Source organism: Podarcis tiliguerta (genome assembly GCF_965153285.1).
Source record: "Podarcis tiliguerta genome assembly, chromosome: 6".
NCBI lineage: Eukaryota > Metazoa > Chordata > Lepidosauria > Squamata > Lacertidae > Podarcis > Podarcis tiliguerta.
The window spans coordinates 78,348,943-78,369,249 of record NC_139539.1 but is presented as its reverse complement, the minus strand read 5'-3'; the positions used below and the strand labels follow the sequence as shown (position 1 = coordinate 78,369,249).

At 42.9% G+C, this 20,307-nt stretch overlaps 1 long non-coding RNA gene across 1 annotated transcript in view; it reads right to left on the bottom strand.

The window, feature by feature from the left end:
* The window catches only part of LOC310679763, a 149,031-nt gene that overhangs the window by 99,682 nt on the left and 29,042 nt on the right, over positions 1 to 20,307 (bottom strand). Inside the window, exon 5 of the long non-coding RNA XR_014512508.1 lies at positions 7,205 to 7,324. This is a non-coding gene — a long non-coding RNA (uncharacterized lncRNA). The remainder of the gene's footprint in view (positions 1 to 7,204; positions 7,325 to 20,307) is intronic.

Genomic DNA, 20,307 nt, shown 5'->3' with positions numbered 1-20,307 from the left:
GCTGAGGAGTTCCAAGGGATGTACTGCTGGGTATCTTTTCTCTAAATGATAGGGCACTGGAGATGTAAGGTTGTATATTAACAAATTAAAAAGCAGAGTGTGAGCAAGCCTGCTGTCATGTCACCTGTAAGATTATACTGCCGGTTCTCCCAGTTTCTGTAGATAGAAAGCCAGTGTGTGGTTGTGCCAGTTTTTCCTTCATCTCAAGCAGCAAAATGTCTTGGGCTGACCCTGGTTGCCACACAAGCTACCAAGCACGCCTCTCAGGGGCCACCCTTGCAGGTGAATGAACCATTCGGAGGATCAACCACAGCCAAAGTAAGAAACAAGAACCTTCCTTTGGTCAAATTCTGGATTCTAATAAGGCAATTCTAATCTTCAAGGCAAACCGTAACGACAGACCCGTTTTCAATACCGAGACAGCAAGGCTTTCATCAATACGCTAAAAGCACTGTGAAGCCACCTCTATAAACGTTAAGATAGCGTGATGCTTTCAAGGCCATGCCTTTTTCCCATTTTGCAAAACATTTTCAGAGTCTCAAAAACAACATCTCAACATCTAGCAACAAAATTGTTTCCCTTTTGTCTGTTCTCGGCCTTCCTTCCTGCTAGCACTTGTATCCTCTGCTTGTTTATGGGTTGTTTTCTACAACATGCTGGTTTTCTGCGAAAACTGCCATGTTTTCTGTGTAGATGTCGGAAGGGGAACATCACTGTTATCAGTAAGCCAAAAGTTCCTTCTATCTCCATCTGTGCTTGTTTGGCAGACCAGTCAGGAAACTGAAAGTTAGCATAATAGGCTGCTCAGAAGGACCAGGGAGCCACTCAGATGCTATGCACCACAAAACTAATTATTGGCAAACAATAGTCTCTCAGCGAAAGCCCTGAGTCTGAACCCTGATAACATGGATATTTTTAGGAGCTAAATGACAAGTTTGTAAAGAAAGTAGGAAATGACTGAAAGAGCAAGGAGGGTGGGGAAGGGTGTGAGAGAAATAATATTATGGTGTCTAAGCTGTCCACTACAAAGCCAATCATAGCAATTTAAATGTGAAAATGTAAAATGGAAGAAGTGTACGTTAGAAACTCAAACCATTCAGTGGGTCCCTCCATGTGTACATGGGTGGTGCTGTGGTCTAGACCACTGAGCCTCTTGGGCTTGCCATTCGGAAGGTTGGCGGTTCGAATCCCTCTCTCACTTACCCCCCTTGAACTCCCATATTGCCTTATATTTTACAGGTATCTCCCTATGTAACAGGTGACCTCCCTGGGCCTAGAAGTGTAACTTATGTATCACCCAGTGGCAAATATGTTGAGCAAGGTGTTCAAGGAGGTGGTCCAGCTTCAGGCATACCTGGAGGAAACTGATTACTTGGATCCATCCTAGACTGGTCTCAGGCCCCGCCATGACACTGAAACCACCACCTTGGTTGCCCTGATTGGTAACGCTTGTCAGAAACAAGATTGGGGAGTATGACCTTGATCTTTTAACAGCTTCTGATACTGTTAAATGTGATATCCTCCTCCTTATTATTATTATTATTATTATTAGTCACCACATGGATCAGTGATTTTCTCCATTTCTCATGAAACTTCATGGCAAAGGGCATTTGTGCTGGTATGAAGAAAATTGCCCAGGTTGAATGGTATGTCACTACACAACAAATACGTCATCATGAAGCATCACCACCCACATGGAGCTATATAAAAATGGGCTCCAGTTGGCAGCCATTATGTGCAAGTACGTACGTCCTAGATCAGGGATAGCCAATGCAAAGTCTTCCAGATGCTTTGGACTCCAGCTTCCATCACTGCCAAACACCAGCCATACTGATTGAGTCTGACAGGATTTGTAGTCCCAAACATGTTGACTGCCCTTGTCCTAGCTGCTTTAAGCTTGTGTAAAACAAGAAGAAAGTGAGGGATGTATCATCCCTGAAGCAGTCAAGTACAAAACTTTCCTGTTGCCTAGAGTGGACACACAGGGGAATGTGGCTCCTGTCAAAGCTGCTCTGGAGTCTCCTCCCCTTGTGTGTGACCAGGTAGATGGGCATGGCCCTAGCTGACCATGTAAAAGATGACTATGTAACTGTAGCCTGCCTTCAGATTACTGCTGTGAATTGAATGTAAGTAAAACTTTACTCTTACTTTTAAAGAAGACTATCGTGTTATTATTATTTTAAAGAGGAAATAAAAGGAAAACTTACCAGGAACAATCCAGACTGGACAAGCCAGTCTGAACTGCTTAATTTAAATGATTCTAACAAATCATCAACTTGCTTCCAACAAGCTGCAAGGAATGTGCTCTGCTGCTTGCTCACTAATGTGAGTGAGGAAGGATAATATTTAATCAATATATCCTCTCCTACCTTCCTCAGCATTCCCACAGAAAGCTGCACTTCAAGAGAGGTTGCATTTAGGGAGCAGGATCATCCCAAATATTTGGCGGGAAGAAGCAGTTCACCTCAGACAGCATGTTTTGGAATACCACTAAAAGGCAGCAAAATGTCATTTATTTAGTTTTAATACTCTGACCACCATTGGGATAGTCTGTCTTGGGCATCAAAGTGTTTGGGGACATCACTATTAGGAAGGTGCTTTTATAATGCATGCTGTTGGAGATATGCTGATATTATCAAATGTATGAACTCTCCAGATTAAAAAAAATTAATCTGCTGAGAAACAGCAGTCAATACAAAGGTCTTTAAAAAGCTGATCAAAAGTTTCACAGTGCTCATTACCTTTCATAGTCTCAGCCAACACTTTCACTCCTCTTATGTCAGCTTTTGCAGCAAAGTCTAGTTCAGATAGCTGCCAAAATTTATTGCAAATTTTGCAAAGCTTTTGACCTGTATCGTCTTATTAAACTTTTATGAAAAATCAATGGAGTTCAATCATGTTATGGGCTGTTCCTCACACACGTGTCAGTGGTAAACGGAGAAGTCTATTTATCCCAAAGTCTGAAGGGAAGATGTTTCAACTGATGAAGGGCTCTGTTTGTAGCTACATGTTTTGTGCTGCCTGTGAACTTCAAGCCAAGTTCTTACCAAAATGACATAAAATAATCAACTGGACGGGGTGGAGTGGAAATCAAAGTGAAGTGTGCTAGCGACAAATTCTCTTCTAATAACATGAATCGATATGTAAGTTCCAGTGAGTTCAGTGGGGCTAACTCCCAGGTAAGTTGCAGACTTAGAATAATTTAGGATTATTTTCCTGTTGTTTGGAACACTTGCTGAACTCCATAAACTTTGTTTTAAATAGAAGTTTCTTTAGTTCTTCTTTGCACAATTTAGAAACAAAACTTAACCCAGATAGAGACAACTGTATAAATGAACTGGGAAATTGCACAGCATTAGAAGTGAGGTTTAGCAGTGTGTGTATATATGTGTGTTCAGAATTAATCCACAGAAATTAAGATTTTGCAGATAACTGAGACTTGCTCTTTTACAAAGAACCTTACAATAGAAGTAAAACCAACATTACTGTCATCATCCATCAACTTTCCCACACGGTACTAAATTAAGAATGCAGCTCAGACTTTCCATGCTTACAGGCATAGTGTGCCACTCCACCATCAATGAAAGAGCTTTTTCTGAGGAACCCTTTGAAGCACACAACAAATTAATCTGTCTCTGTTCTCTTGCTTGCCAAACTTGGTGGATGTGTTTGTTTTCATTCCAGCTGCTTTCAGAGAGGCATCACACATCCTCATTGCAAGAGAAATATAAGCATTATGACAAATGACCAGGAGATGAAAGCCGTGTGTGGGATCAGCACTAATTGTAATATAATAGCTAGACTCATTGTTATTGTTGGTTTTACTATAAAAAAAAACAGAAACCATATTTAGCAACATTCGTCTTTCTGACCAAAAACAACAACATCATGAAAATGTTTCAGAAAGCAAAGGGTGAAAGGGAATAAATATGGTTGCTGAACTGGTGGCAGAGTTAATGAAGTCATTACAAGATTATTTGATTTCAATCTGGATGATGTTTTCACATGAATGTTCTGACACACACAAAGCACATCCTTAAAATGGTCTATGATTAGGCTAAAGCATGGAAAACAATAGTTATTCAGTCCCCCAAAGACACTTTGCGGTGACTCTGCTACCTCTGATGTCCATCTAAATTAACCTTAGAGTCAGCAGTACAGTCGTACCTTGTTTTGCGAAAGGGATCTGTCCCAGAGCCCCAGCTGCTAGCCAAAAAGGACGCAGGGCAAAGCGCCACATCTGCGCCGCATCTGCGCACACTCGCAAAGCACGATTTAGCACTTCTGCGCATGTGCAAGCAGCAAACCCGGAAGTAACCCATCCCGGGACTTCCAGGTTTGCCACGGACATTCGCTGGAATGGACGCTAGATGAGGCAGACGTTCGTGGAGGTATTACTATATATATATTAAATGAAGTATTGAAAATTAAGTCCATACATTTTCCATTCACATCCTGGTTCCAAAATTTTGCCAATCTGAAGCCAGCAAGCAGTATGTGGATGCCATTCTGTTTGCAATCCCCAGGAACTGCCTCTGACAGTTGAGGCAGAATATAGGCATCATGGCTAGTGGCCATTGAGAGCCTAATGCGCCATAAATCATTTTAAAGCCATCTAAATTGGTGGCCATTGCTATATCTTGGAGAGCTCCAACTCCTGCCCAAAGAAGCTGCATGTTGTTGCTGGACTTTGTGTTATCTTTCTGGAGCCAGATGAAAACCTTTTAATTTTCCCAATCTTTTAACTGCTGATTTGACATTTATCTTCTCTTTTTTTAAAAAAAAAAATCTGCCTTTAATTGTTGTTCTATGCTGCTTTATTACTATTATATTTTATTAATAAAGTGCTAATTGAAGGGGAGTACAGTATATATGGGACGCGGCTGGAGCTGTGGTCTAAACCACTGAGCCTACCGACTCTAGGGTTGTGCGCTCATCTCGCTCAAAAGGCCGGGAGCCGGCACCATCTGAAGACACTGAAGACGCCGTTTACCTTCCCACTATAAAGCGGTACCTATTTATCTACTTGCACTTAGGGGTACTTTCGAACTGCTAGGTGGGCAGGAGCTGGGACCGAACGACGGGAGCTCACCCCGCCGCGGGGATTCGAACCGCCGACCGTACGATCAGCAAGTCCTAGGCACTGAGGTTTTACCCACAGCGCCACCCGTGTCCCTTCTTTGGAGAGATTAGCAGCATTTAAAATTATAAGATAAAACAGTTGTAATTATAAAGCATGTAAAACCATTCCAAATGGAATAGAATGGTATAAATTTAGCCAAAGTCACCTTCACTGCCTAAGGCCAGGGGGGAAAGCTGCTTCTTTAACATACAGCAAAGGCTGCACAGTGAAGTTGCAAGATGCATTCTATGGGGACGGAGTTCCCCAATTTAAGGGCTGCCACAGAAAAAGCTCTCTCGCAGCCTCCACAGTTCCAAGGCTGGGGAAAATATTAAGAGAGCCCCCTCTACAGATCTTAACGTTATTCAACTAACGCCTTAGTTCTGCATAAAGGAAACAGGAAATGAAAAATAAAATATTAAGCTTCCCTTCCAATGAGTGACACCTTTTTATTAAATTGCAAGCTATGTCACATTGCCTTCAAAATCTCAGAGGACATCAGGTTTGGCAATATGCAAAGTTATTTAAATTTAGTTGTTTAAATTTAATTATTATTTAATTGGTTAAATTGCAGTTGATCAATCAAACATTATTTAAACAGTGTGGAGCCCGAACACTTACGTTTGAAAGCTACTCTATATTCATTAGGAACATCTCTTAAGATAACACGACAGTCATTAAGTTCAATAATTATTCCTTTCTGCGTGCAAGTCTATACACAACGGCCACAATCAGAGCACTCCCTGGAGCCCAGTATATTCATAGCTTCCTGTTCTCTTTTACATGATAGGAAGCTTCATTGTGCAGTCACAAATTCCCCACTGTGCACAACAAATTGTGTGCTCTTCAGGAAGACCCACACAGAAGAGAGATGGATCTGGATAGCTAACATAACGTAGTCATGCGACCCCTGAACTACGCGCCAGGCAAACTCTTTCCTCTTTAACCAGGCCTTTGGCTAATGGACATTCAATGCCCTTTTAAAATGGGGGGGGGGGAGTGTTATTGGGTTGCTTTTGTTTTTATTATGTATTTGGGTTTTTATATATATTGTGATTTTATCCTGTAAACCGCCCTGAGACCTGCAGATATAGGGCAGTATACAAAATAACAACAACAACAACAATGGAGGCAGGGGTGTGTAAAGACAGATGAGGATAGCTATTTTGGTGTTTCCATCTTGTATTTTTATGTCATGAACGTAAGAACATAAGATCTATATATAATAATAAATTTATGAAATTGAGGGTAGCCTCCTCAACCTAGTGATCAGCAGATGTTAGGGACAAAACTGCCATCATCCTGGACAAGAGACCATGCCAGCTGGGGTTGATGGGAGTTGTAGTTCAAAACTTCTGGAGGGACCAAGCTGCTTTAACACTTTCCCTCCCTTCGTTGCACCAACATATTGTTCTATTTAGATGGGAGAAGGACACCCACCCACCCACACCCAAACCCCTGTAGCTGGCTTAACTGCTTAGACAAATTCTCTTCTGTATACAATGCTTCCTTTGGTACTTCCACTGTAGACGGCTGAATTATTTATTCAAAAATCACTTCTTGCACCTTTGCCAGAGGCTATTGACTCTATACAAAGGGTCAGGGCTTAAAACGTGACACCTTTGCTCAGTGGTGGGTTGCCTTCCTATTAATATATGCAGTGTAAATATTTAGCCTTGTGCACAACATTTGATGACAGTGTAGTATTCAATGCTGGATATTTGCTTGCTCCAATAACACTTAAAAATTGTGGTGCTGGTATAATAATTCAATTCAATTTGACTTTTAGACCAACTGCCTCCCATCATATCAATGCATATTCATAAAATCCAGCAATAATTCCCTTTAAACATTTGAAATATATATCTCCGTCCAACAATATATAGTCACTATAGTATACAATAGAAAATAAAATGACCAATTTACAGATTGGCTCCCAAGGGCCTTGATAAAAAGATGGCTCTTTAAGGACTGTGTAAAACTGCCAAGGGATGAGGCCTGATGGATCAAGTTTAGAATACAATTCCATAACTGGGAGGCCACCTCTGAAAAGGTGTAGCATGTGTAATTGCATTTGCTCACCTGGCTAACGTGTCTCTTTCAGCTTAGGCTTCTTCTTCTGTTGCTTGCTCCCAGTGTTTAATTTCAGATGGCAAGCTTGTAAGTGCAGGAACAAGTACTAGTAGGATTCAGCATCAGCATCTAGTGGAGAGATTATCAGTTTTAAAACCACTTGTAGTGTCAGCCAAAATTAACCTTGAGGTGCAAGGATAGTCTTTTTAAAGGTACACAAAACAGTCACCAGCAAAATCCTAACTACAACTTAAATTTACAAGATCACACTTTCATTGATAGCAACTTGAGGTCTGTTTACAGGAAGTGCCTTTAACAGGTAATCAAAATATTGCATTTAATGCTGCCTCTGATCGTACATTGTTATTTAAATCACCTTTTCCTAACACTGTATGGCCTGTGTAGCCAATGCAGAACTTCACATGTGTTAAGTGAAACAGGAATTAGCAAAATTCCAGCAGCCTGCTTAAATGATAAGGAACCATTTTAAGGAAGGGATCTCCTAGGGAGTACGGAAAAACCTGCAGCTGAAGGCAAGGAAGTCCGGATATGTAACTCAGCACAGGCATAAACAGGAAGTTGAGCAGCTTGCATTTGGATTGACAAACTGGCTCCAAGGGCTCATCTAAAGGCACAAGGTTTGACCTCTGTCAAGCATGAATGCAGAGGCTTTGGAACAATCTGATACACTTGAAGGTACAGACCTTATATAAAGCAAATGGGCAGCAAGCAGAACTGGAGCTCTCCAAGCACACAGGACTGGCTCACTCCAGAATAAATCTCTTCTACATAATGGAATGAACAAAGTCACGTTGTGTATGCAGACAAGCACTCCTATTTTAGTCCATTTCAGTTTTATCCTATTTGCTACCCTTCTTTTAACCTTTACACATTTCCCAAACACACCTACTCCTCCCAAAATGGCAAACTCTTCTTTCTTTGCTTTCGTTTTTCAAAAAAGTGAAATAGCACCTATACATACATCCACACACATTTGATACAGTTTGCTGGCAGAAGTGGGAACCTGGAGCAGTCATGTCCTGGAATCATGAACTAGACAGCCTTTTTAAAAAGAAATTTGGTGTAAATAACAAACAGATGAAACCCCCCACCTGCAAATTCATTTTTTTTTAAAGGTAATGGAAGAGGCTCCAATAATGAAGGCACATGGAAAGCTGCCTTAGATTAAGCCAGATCATTAATGATAATAATAATAATTCATTATTTGTACCCCGCCCATCTGGCTGGGTATCCCCAGCCACTCTGGGTGGCTTCATTAGCCCATCCACCTCAGTAACGGTCCACTTGTTCTACCACTAAACTGCAGCACTTATCCAAGAATGGGTGGAACAATAAGCAACTTAAAGGCGAAAGAGACATCTCTTCAAATCAACTTCCAGAAAATGCGAAGAACTAGTTTGGCTATGTAATTCTGCAAGAGTTTTTCCTATGTATATATTATAGCTGTATATCTGACTGTTGGGATTCAACAGGTTAAGCTTTTTCTAGTACAGAAACACAATTATGGGGAAAGCATCATTCCTTGAAATTCCGTCTCATCCGACATCATCTTACTTGTATGCAGCAAATTTGCATATGGCACAAAGTGTGTGCAGTTTTGCAAGTGGGAGGGAAAATAAAATAAAACAAATCCTGATGGTTCACCTGTCGGTTAGAAGAATAGTAAGGCTGGGAAAGAAGTCTGCAAAGGAGATCTGCTAAGTAGAAACTAAGATCATTTAAAATACTTGGGAGTAAGCAATTAGCATACAATGGACTGTTCCCTGCTGTTTAAATGCTCTGTAGCACGTACAGCATTTTCATACATAAGCAACAATAGTTTACAAAAGTGTCGGCAGGCAGTGGATGGAGCTAAGCAGCTCAGAGGTGACACAATATAAACTTCACCACATGAAATACTGGAAGTTGATGTAAACAGCTTTTAATAGCATTGAACATTTGCTCACTTTGTTTAGCCCATCTGGATGTTCCATTGTGCTCAGTTCAGCGGTGACTGCCGTTGGGCGACAGTTGATATATGTTAAGTACAAGCAAAGTGCCGCAGCCCATTTGAGGGACCCTCAGGAGAACATTTACTGTTTTGCGAAATATTCTGTCAAGCCTGCTACAAACGTCACCTGCATCCTTAATGGCTCTGTGCCAAAGTCCTCTGGCTTTATTATTATTATTTTAATCAAAGGCGAATTTAGCTTTTACTGTTTGTAAGGTTAGGCAAACTATGCCAAAGTTCTCCCAAGCTACTTGGGAGAGTATCAGCTGACAGGAATGGTTTTCAATATGGCTCAAAGAATAATGAAAGAGAGAGAGACTTTGGCTCATTTGATATGTAAGCGGCGCAACAAATCAAACCGTCAGGAAGCAACAAAAGAGCAATTTAGTAATAAATAAAACAATGGAGCTCTACTTAAACAAAAGTGGGTATTGATATTCTAAAACCTATAGACTGTTCCATCTACATAAAACAATGTGCTGCACTGAATTTTTGTAGCATTGTCATCACAGTAGGTTATGCAGCCCTAATAGACCTGGTCAGCTATTAGGGATTTGCTTTAAGAATTTTAGTGGTGGTTGAAGACCTTAATTCCAGTCCCCATTATTGCACCCAGGGCAGAGATTAGACAAACTCAGGAAAACAGATGCTGGAGGTTGGCAGTATCACTAGCCCTGCATAATCATTCCACCTGAATCACCCTCCTCCCTCAACAAGGATAGGATAGGTTCCTTGTGGATAAAGGCAGCAGAGTGAGGGCATAGCATTTATAAACCCATAGGATATACTTTATAGTGACATTATCTTTAGCCCTCTTCAGTTCTTTGTGAAGAGCTGAACCCTATTTAATAGTATAGCCATTTTCCTTTTCAAATAAAATGTTCTCTTTGTGTATCTTCAGGGGCACTGTGAGTTAGTCAAAAATATCAACCCCATGTCTTCATTGAGGGAATACACCTTGACTTGAGGGTGCATGTGGGGTTGCTGCTCAGCAGCAGACAGCAGAAATGTCTTAGCTTAGCTCCCGTTAGTACCTAGTGCTTCCATCAACCCTTCTTTTTTTACTTCAGAATTTAAGATTGTGGGGCCAGAGATCACCACCACGATCCTGGGGTATAATTCTGCATTCCTCACCTAGCCCATCCCACACGCTGACAACCTATGTTAAGGACTGCTGTTAGGTTAATTCTCCATGAGCCAGAAGATTACTTATTCCCCACAATGCACCTGCAGGCATATTGCTATTGTCTTACATGTACTACTGGGCAGATTTGGCAAGTAACTTTTGTGTACAAAAGGGCTCAGGTTACAGAATAGTGTGTTGGTTGTGGTAGGAGGTAGCCTTCAACAATTCCTGCAGTGTTTGCACATAACAGTGCACCATAAACCATGGCTTTTTGTGCACTAGCAAAACTGCTTAATTCCACCCAGAGAAAGCAAACCACCACCCTGGATTTATCACTACATCCAATGACCTGTAAGCCAATAATAAAATTTGGCTACAGGTTGTGATTTGTTTGGAGTAACACTAAACCAGGCAGGGACCATGTTTCCCTCCCTCTTAGGCTCTGTACACGTTAGATTGAAGATTGAATGCGGTTTGTGGGGGAAACACATCAAAATGTAGCATTTCATTACAAACGACAGGATAAAGGTTTGTTGTGGTTAATGCTGCCAGACTTGCAGCAGGAGTGCACTGGATGCCAAGTAAACAGGAGCATATATACAGCCTTAGTGTGAGCTGGGAGAGGGCAGGAACCTTGTGGTTTATGCCTTATAATGTGCGAACATTGCCATTTCCACTCTCTTCCCTCTGTTTCTTCTATTAGTTTAGCAAAGGGGCTGGTATACTTAGCTTGTATGTCACTTAAGATCCCGAGAAAATGTGTATTGCTGAATAATTCAATAACTGGTGCATAATCATACAGGAAAATTCAACACATCGCTCTAATTGTTAAGCTATGGAAAACTAACGAGCATGTCATTTCAAGAAAAGTCTAAAGGGATGGTCAGTTAGGGCTGCAGTTCTATACCCACTTACCTGGGAGTAAGCCCTATCAAACTCAGTGGGCCTTATTTCTAAGCAGGCATGTCTAGAATTGTGTTGTAAATTATCTATTTAAAAGGCACTGGTGTGTGTGTTTTTCTATTTATGTGGACCATGTAAGTAGGGGTCACCAGCCTTTTTTGAGGGGAGGGGATGGTGAGTGTAGGGCATGTCTCTACTTGGTACTTTAAGGCAGAAACTGCTTGCATCCTTTACAGGTACTAAGCAGCTGAAATATGTTATTACAGGTTTTAGTTGGGTTTTGCTTGATGTCAGGAGTTTTTAGACTGGTTTCAATGTAATGTTGCTTTAATTGACTATATCTTATTTATGATGTACTCCACTCTGGGTTCCCAACCAGGAGGAAGGGCCATACAGAAATAAAATAAAATAATAATTATAATACAGTATTAGTAGAAATAATAATAGTCATTCTAAGCTAGCACTCGTCTGCAAAACCTCACGCTTCTTTATGTCATATCTCAATTGCTCACCGTGTAAAACAGCACACTTCAAAAAGAAGAAAAAGCAGTGCAGTCCCAAATTGTCTATTCAAATGTAATGGGGGCTGCATTGCAAGCACATCACATAGGATTTTCGTTACTGTTGACTAGAGCACACCAGTCAAATTAATAGAAGCTGAAGCTTTCCATTTACTTACAAGGCAGGTATTTTGTGAGCAGCTGTTCTAGACATTCCTCTGCATCACTCCAAACCTCAGCCCTGTGCTATATACTCTGTGTTTCTTCCTTTCCTTCCTTGTCTTTGGTCATTTTGTGTGTGTGGTTGTCAGTGCAAAGCTGTCTATCAAAACAAACTTCCATTGTTGCAAGAGCCTCGGTTCCAACCATGATTGTGTTGGATTGTTAACTTCAGGCACTATTTTAAAACCCAACGTTGAGAGTAAATAAATACATTGTGATATAGCCTCGCCTTATGCCAGAATTCAGTGTGGGTTTCTTTGAGCAAGCCCTACTGAACGTAGACATAAAATTAGGCTGTATATATGTGTGCATCAGACTGCAGTCATAATGCCTTCCCCAAAAAGTCAATTTTGATAAATGTACAAAATAAAATTGCTGATGCAAATTTTTTAAAACAGAACCTCCCTTTGTTGGCTTCACTTCAAAAGCTAACCAAATCAATGTCTTTCATGACATAGTTACCAAAACATTTAGTTCAGCAACAAGAAGAATACAAGAAATCAATAGAATACATGTTAAAATATTTCTTCTGGCAAAATTCATGGCATTTTTTGCATTAAAAAGATAATTGGATGCATAGCTTCATCCTAACTGTTTATTTTCATGCTGCCTCTTGCCTTTCTAGTATAGTGTAATCTTTTGTGCTTTAAAAATAAAAGTGACTAGACTTGCCCTTTGAAACAAATTACTATTATAAAAGAGGAAGTGTAGTCAGTGACACTGAAGTTCTCCAACAGCTGAGGGATGTCGGTACTGTAAAACTGAATGCCACCTAGTTGGTTGGGGGGGGGGTTTAAGCAAAGATGCTAATTCTGCTGATTAAGATATTGTTTCCCCCCTCTTGTGCCCTATTCATTATGCAAGGCTGCAGAATATGAAGTGTGGTGTGTGATCCGGGCAATCTAATGATCTCCCACACCTGCTCATCTGGTACAATTTTAATTAACACTCCAAGGAGGTTTGTCAAGAGTAATCAAAAACATTGTCGCTTATAAAGCTGTGGCAAGAAATCAATAGTTTTCATCAGAAAAGGTAAGGTCTGGCATAACTGAACCATTTAATTGCTTCATTCCAATAAACAAAAAAACCTGCACATTTTAATGACTTGATTCTGGAGATCAATATCGAGCCGCATATTGCATTAAACAGCAACATGTGGTGGGGACGTTCGCAGTCATTTCCATTCAGAAGGCTGCATTCCTCTTTTTTATTTTCATCCTGAATGGCAATGGGTTGCTGAGCCTATGCAGTGCTATGATTTATATCAAATGAGTGACCTCTAGGGCTGTAAGACTCGAACGGGTGACTAGTTCTCAATGGTAAGCTACTGGCACTTGACAAAGTGCCTGGAGCAGAATGAATTTACTTCTCTTTTCCTCAATCATCAACAGGCTCTGCCCTGACCCCCATACTGACTCCTATAACAAGATCCCCTGTCTGGGACTGAAAAATTTACTGTCATGTCTACTTCTCATTGAGCTCAAGTGAGTACTTCTGTCACCTTCAGTGAACTGAGTCTGTAAAAGATTTAACTAAACACCAGTCGCACTTTAAAAACTAAGTAAGTACATCTCATATAACAAAGATAACCTTTGAGCACATCACTTCTTAAAAGCTACTTTGCAGCTACTGGTGTTGGCAAAGCCAGATCTATTATTGCTGCTTTGTTCTGCCTTTCTGTTACATGCGTAAACACATGCCGTGGCAATCATTTACTCTAGAATAAATTGTTCTAAAAGATACGGGATTGCACCAGAGAAAGTCCGTTCACGATTGCAGCCAGTTCTGTAAAATCTCTTAAGATTGTTTCATTGTGAAGTATTATAACAAAACACAATAAAGACCTCTCAGTAGACTAAATACTTGGGCTGATTTAATTATGCAGTTGTTTTTCACATATACTACCCTGAGCCCCAGGATGGTAGCCTAATGCTGAAAATCCTATCAGAGTTCTTGAAGAGAACCTTACTTCCAAATTAGTATCTGCAAGAATTGCAATCCAAGGATGAGATCCTAAACCGAGTTAAGCTGAAAAGCTCAAACAACCTGCTATGGACTAACCACATTTAAACCAATAGGTGGTTTGAAGGCTTTATCTTAAAAACTTTGTGATTGCATCAACTACTGTAGAAATAAATAAAATCACTCCCTTGGGCTGTGATTTGTGTACACACACAAAGACTGTAAACAATGAATAAATAAATATCCAGACTAAAGTTTAATGGGTTTGAATTTATGTAGCTTCTCTGAAATCAAAGTAAAATATATGCTTTTACTAATATGAATAAAATATGGGAATACCTTTTAAATACATTTAACGCACTATATACTGCGTATACAGAGCATGCAATCTCGCAGTGCTCATATGCATACAGAGACCCAAAGAAAGAGAGAAATTGTACTTTCATGAACTTATGCATTTACGTTTTTGCAATAGCTCAACATTTTTAGTGGGGGGGGGTTTTCTAAACCCTTTTTTCACTATTTCAACAAGCAATGAAACAGAGTACACAAAAGCTAGCCAAATATGTAAAACACATGGGATGGTGTGTGTGTGTGTGTAGTTGACCTACCCACAAATACAGTGTGTGTTATTTAATCATTTTAACTAGACTGTTTAAAGTCATAAAAATTAAAATTTCAAGACCCCCCTACATCAACAATAAGGCAATTAAACGAGTGACATTTGATGTTTTATTCCAACCTCTCACTAAAGCCTTACACCAAATTTTCACTCCCTCTTTAATTTTCAATTCTTCTGCCCTCCCTGCTTCATAGCTCCTAGCTATTGGCTTTTACAATCTGTCCCTAGAGAGCCAGGAGTTATTACCCCTGTCGATGGAAGAGAAAGGGATGTTATTCCCTTGTCACCCTCTTCGGCTCCAGCAGATTCCTAGGTCTGATCTATAGCCTTCATTGGAGAAAAGCGTCTGACACGCTGTTAGTTCTCAGTCCTGTCAGATCCATCTACCTGTGCTACCCGCATTAGTTACTGGAGCTGGAATGACACTCAAGACTCACAGGAGTCAGACCAAAGGATTTCAGGAACAAAACTCCACAAGCACACTTTTTAGTAGTACCGTATTTTTCGCCCTATAAGACGCACTTTTTCCCCTCCAAAAATGAAGGGGAAATCTGGGTGCGTCTTATGGGGCGAATGCAGGCATCGCGGACCTCTCCGCCAGCAGCGGGAGCGCTCCCGCTGCTGGCGGAGGGGTGCCTGCATGCTGAAGCCTGCGCGCGCTGAGCTCAGCGCCTCCAGGCTTCGCGGACCTCTCCGCCAGCAGCGGGAGCGCTCCCGCTGCTGGCGGAGCCGTGCCTGCATGCCGAAGCCTGCGCGCGCTGAGCTCAGCGCGCCCAGGCTTCGCGGACCTCTCCGCTAGCAGCGGGAACGCTCCCGCTGCTGGCGGAGAGGTGCCTGCATGCCGAAGCCTGCGCGCGCTGAGCTCAGCGCGCCCAGGCTTCGCGGACCTCTCCGCTAGCAGCGGGAACGCTCCCGCTGCTGGCGGAGAGGTGCCTGCATGCCGAAGCCTGCGCGCGCTGAGCTCAGCGCGCCCAGGCTTCGCGGACCTCTCCGCTAGCAGCGGGAACGCTCCCGCTGCTGGCGGAGAGGTGCCTGCATGCCGAAGCCTGCGCGCGCTGAGCTCAGCGCGCCCAGGCTTCGCGGACCTCTCCGCTAGCAGCGGGAACGCTCCCGCTGCTGGCGGAGACGTGCCTGCATGCCGAAGCCTGCGCGCGCTGAGCTCAGCGCGCCCAGGCTTCGCGGACCTCTCCGCTAGCAGCGGGAACGCTCCCGCTGCTGGCGGAGACGTGCCTGCATGCCCAAGCCTGCGCGCGCTGAGCTCAGCGCGCCCAGGCTTCGCGGACCTCTCCGCTAGCAGCGGGAACGCTCCCGCTGCTGGCGGAGAGGTGCCTGCATGCCGAAGCCTGCGCGCGCTGAGCTCAGCGCGCCCAGGCTTCGCGGACCTCTCCGCTAGCAGCGGGAACGCTCCCGCTGCTGGCGGAGAGGTGCCTGCATGCCGAAGCCTGCGCGCGCTGAGCTCAGCGCGCCCAGGCTTCGCGGACCTCTCCGCTAGCAGCGGGAACGCTCCCGCTGCTGGCGGAGACGTGCCTGCATGCCGAAGCCTGCGCGCGCTGAGCTCAGCGCGCCCAGGCTTCGCGGACCTCTCCGCTAGCAGCGGGAACGCTCCCGCTGCTGGCGGAGACGTGCCTGCATGCCCAAGCCTGCGCGCGCTGAGCTCAGCGCGCCCAGGCTTCGCGGACCTCTCCGCTAGCAGCGGGAACGCTCCCGCTGCTGGCGGAGACGTGCCTGCATGCCGAAGCCTGCGCGCGCTGAGCTCAGCGCGCCCAGGCTTCGCGGACCTCTCCGCTAGCAGCGGGAACGCTCCCGCTGCTGGCGGAGACGTGCCTGCATGCCGAAGCCTGCGCGCGCTGAGCTCAGCGCGCCCAGGCTTCGCGGACCTCTCCGCTAGCAGCGGGAACGCTCCCGCTGCTGGCGGAGACGTGCCTGCATGCCCAAGCCTGCGCGCGCTGAGCTCAGCGCGCCCAGGCTTCGCGGACCTCTCCGCTAGCAGCGGGAACGCTCCCGCTGCTGGCGGAGACGTGCCTGCATGCCGAAGCCTGCGCGCGCTGAGCTCAGCGCGCCCAGGCTTCGCGGACCTCTCCGCTAGCAGCGGGAACGCTCCCGCTGCTGGCGGAGAGGTGCCTGCATGCCGAAGCCTGCGCGCGCTGAGCTCAGCGCGCCCAGGCTTCGCGGACCTCTCCGCTAGCAGCGGGAGCCAGCACTGGGCTCCCACGGCTTGCAGAGAGCTGCCTGTTTGGGGGCTGGGGTCGGGGGAAGCTCGGGCTTCCCCAACCCCGCGCCTGGGGGGGAAATAATTTTTTTCCTTTATTTCCCCCCCAAAAAACTAGGTGCGTCTTATGGGACGGTGCGTCCTATAGGGCGAAAAATACGGTAAGTGGAATGTCAGTTGCAAGACATGTAAAACCAGCAGTGAGAGACATGTGCAGCATGTGTAAATTCACCAGACTAATTCCTGGGCAGTGGGAAACTTATTACGTCTGATAAGTGATTTTCAAAGCTTGCATTTATCTCTTTATTTCCAATTTTTGTCCTGCCCCTTCCCAAAATCCCACTCTTTAAGGCAAGTCATATATAGTTCTTAAAAAAAAAAAAGAATGACATTTTTAAAACCAGCAACTGTAGAAATAATTTTTTATTTGATTATATTGCCAATGTAATTACCTGGGCGTAGTTGGGGGTGTTTGGGGGGGGAGAAAACTGTATTTGATTGCTTGTATTTGATTATATGTTGTTCTTATATTCAACTAATAAAATATTCAACAAACAAACAAACAAAAAGATTCCACCCACTCTACATATATGTTCTCAATTCATGTCCAAAATTTGGTGAATGTCAACTTGCACATATGAATGTGATCAACCCTAGCTGAATTATATGAGACCCAAACAAAGATATATATTCCCCCCCAGTTTTTAGACATATTTGAGTTAATGCTCATGATTACATTTGGGTGAAGGCAACATTCATCAGCGCTATTGAGTTTTCAGACACTCATAAAAATTCAAATGGGATTGTCAATATTCACATATGAACTGGTGTGTGTGTGTGTGTGTGTGTGTGTGTGTCACAAACCTGCTAAACTCTGGCTGCTAAAATATAACCCGTATTAGGACATCTTACAGTACTTCCAGAAAGCATAAGCGGATGGACTTTGGCTGCATTCAAATGTGGAAATTATTGTATTTGTTTTCATAAAATAATTGAAGAGTTGGAAGGGACCCAAAGGGTCATCTAGTACAACCCCCTGGAATGCAGGAACCCTAGCGAAAGCATCCATGACAGATGGCCATCCAGCATCTGCTTAAAAACCTCCAAGGAAGGAGAGTCCACAACCTCCCAAGGGAAACTGTTCCACTGTTAAACAGCTATTACTTGGGTCCCTTCCAACTTTTATGATTCTATGAATTGTGTGTGGTGTAAAGAAGTAGCTTCCTTTGTGTGCCTTGAAAGTTTCAACAGCCAACCTCACTAGATGGCCCTGGGTTATAAAATATGGAGAAAAGCTTCTCTCTATCCACTTTCTGAGCTCATCTTCCCAGGGGAGTGCACAAACCTAAGGCTTGCTGTGGCTTGCTTTTTGCTTGCTCATGTTCCACTAAACTATGGTTTAATATGACATGCAAATGGCGTCACTGTACAACAGTGGACAGAATTGGACTCTGCAGTCAGCAGTTTGACTTCACTTCCATTGTCTCTTAACACCATTGCGTTCCATTGTTTCTCGAGACAGACAGATGCCAACAAATTCATCACAGTTGCATCTGGAACTCAGGGCAGTTTATAGGGAATTCTGTAATTTTCTGCTCACGTGACTCTTGTAAGGGGAAAGTGACCTGTTCAGAACCACTGATGGAGCTTTATGCTTCTGTGAACTGCCCTAAGGGCTTATGATGAAGGGAATTTATCAATCAATCAAATAAATAAATAAATAAATAAATGGTGGAGGGAGGGGCATTTTTAACTTGGGTTTCCTATGAAAGACCATCCTAAATCACTCCACTCCAATATCTCTCAAAACTGCATAATTACAAAGCCTTTCCTTTCCTTCACAAAGTTGCACTTAAATTTGTCAGTTCATTTTGTCAGTGACATTTTATGCTCTTACAATTCATGTGTCAATGGCACGACCTAGACCCAGAAAACTTCACATTTTATTCTTCAATCCCTGCTTAATTAAGAGTTAACAAATAGGGATTAACAAATTCATCCTTCGTTTATTATATTTTTATCCCGTCCCACCCCCCCAGAAACGCTAACTGACAAAGCGGATCACAGCAGCTGAAAGTTAATACAAATAGTTCCACATCCAAAATACTGCTTACATAGTCAAGTGAAATTTCATCTGGAGCCAACCACAAGTAGTATCTTGAATAACGTTCAAAACAGATTCCCCACAAGAATTAAATCGTTTTTCTAAATGCACCAACATTAAAGGAAATTCAGCTCCTCAGGCACTACATTTCCAACCCTCTAGAGTATACTCATTTCAATCTTACCTGCAATGAATACAATCTGTAAACCATTTTGTAATACTTTCCTTTTCAATTTGGCAGAAATAAAATAAAAAGGTCATTATTTGGGGGGAGGACAATAAAGCAGCCGAAGGTATTTTTGCACATTTTTATTGCATCCAATCACCTGGCTGAACAGGTTTTAAAAAGAAAAGCTGCCTGCATGTTTCACCGCGGCTATAGTAAAAGCTTTCCAAACCACTTCTGTCTGTCTTCCTCATCCCCACAAATAGATGACTATGGGCTGGATTAAATCTTAGCTTTCCCCCAGCACCACTCCCCTACATATGGTGGGAAACAAGACCATGTCTCCCCTCCTCACATGTACATCCTGCACTTCAACACTACCGGAGGTCAATTCACAAGCAGGCATCATGTCCTTAATGCATAAATCCATAAAATCCCAAATACCGGGGCCCATATCAAGCATCCGATTCCTGGGTTTTATCTAGGATCATCTCAAATTTCATCTAGAATATTGACTAAACCATCCAGGCTTGGGCACATCTAAGACTGTTATGCCCACACATGGATATTCAGTGCTGTCAGATTCAAGACAGTCAGATGGGATAGAAGACAAGGGAAGGAGCATTATTACTCTGCATAAAGGAACGGATCTGGATTAAAGGATCCTCTGATCTCTCCTTAGTACTACATGTTTACTGAAAGCCAGTGTCTTCCTCGACACAAAGACAGGCTTGCGGTTTAAACAGGGTTGCCTTCCGCAGTTCAACTTTTCTTCTGTTCATTTATAAATGCAGCACAAAGTAATACTAATGACTGTTAAAAAAAGTTTAAATGTGGTAACAAATAATCTCATTTTGTATGGAAATGAATTAGCAGAACCTTCCAGTAAATCACAAAGGTCCTTACAGCCAAATGCTGCAAAATAATCTTTCTAAATACATGCACTGATAACATTATTACAACTGGAAAGGGATACCAAGTATGGGGAACAAAAATCAAACCCCACAAATAATCTTAATTTCAAGATAAGTGTGCGTCTGAGGCCCTTTAAACCTTGGAAGTGAACCTAAAATGCATTCTAAAGCCTAGGTCCCAGCAGTAAACACCTCAAGTAAGCCCATTACGTATTCTAAGTGGTACCAATTTATCTTATCATATAAACCTAGAATATTAATAGTTAAACAGCCAGATTCTAAAGTAAGTGGAACAGTGGAATTATTATTCATTTACATGCCTCCGCACCATTCTTCACTTCTCTACAGTATCTGGCTGCTCCGAGTCTCATAT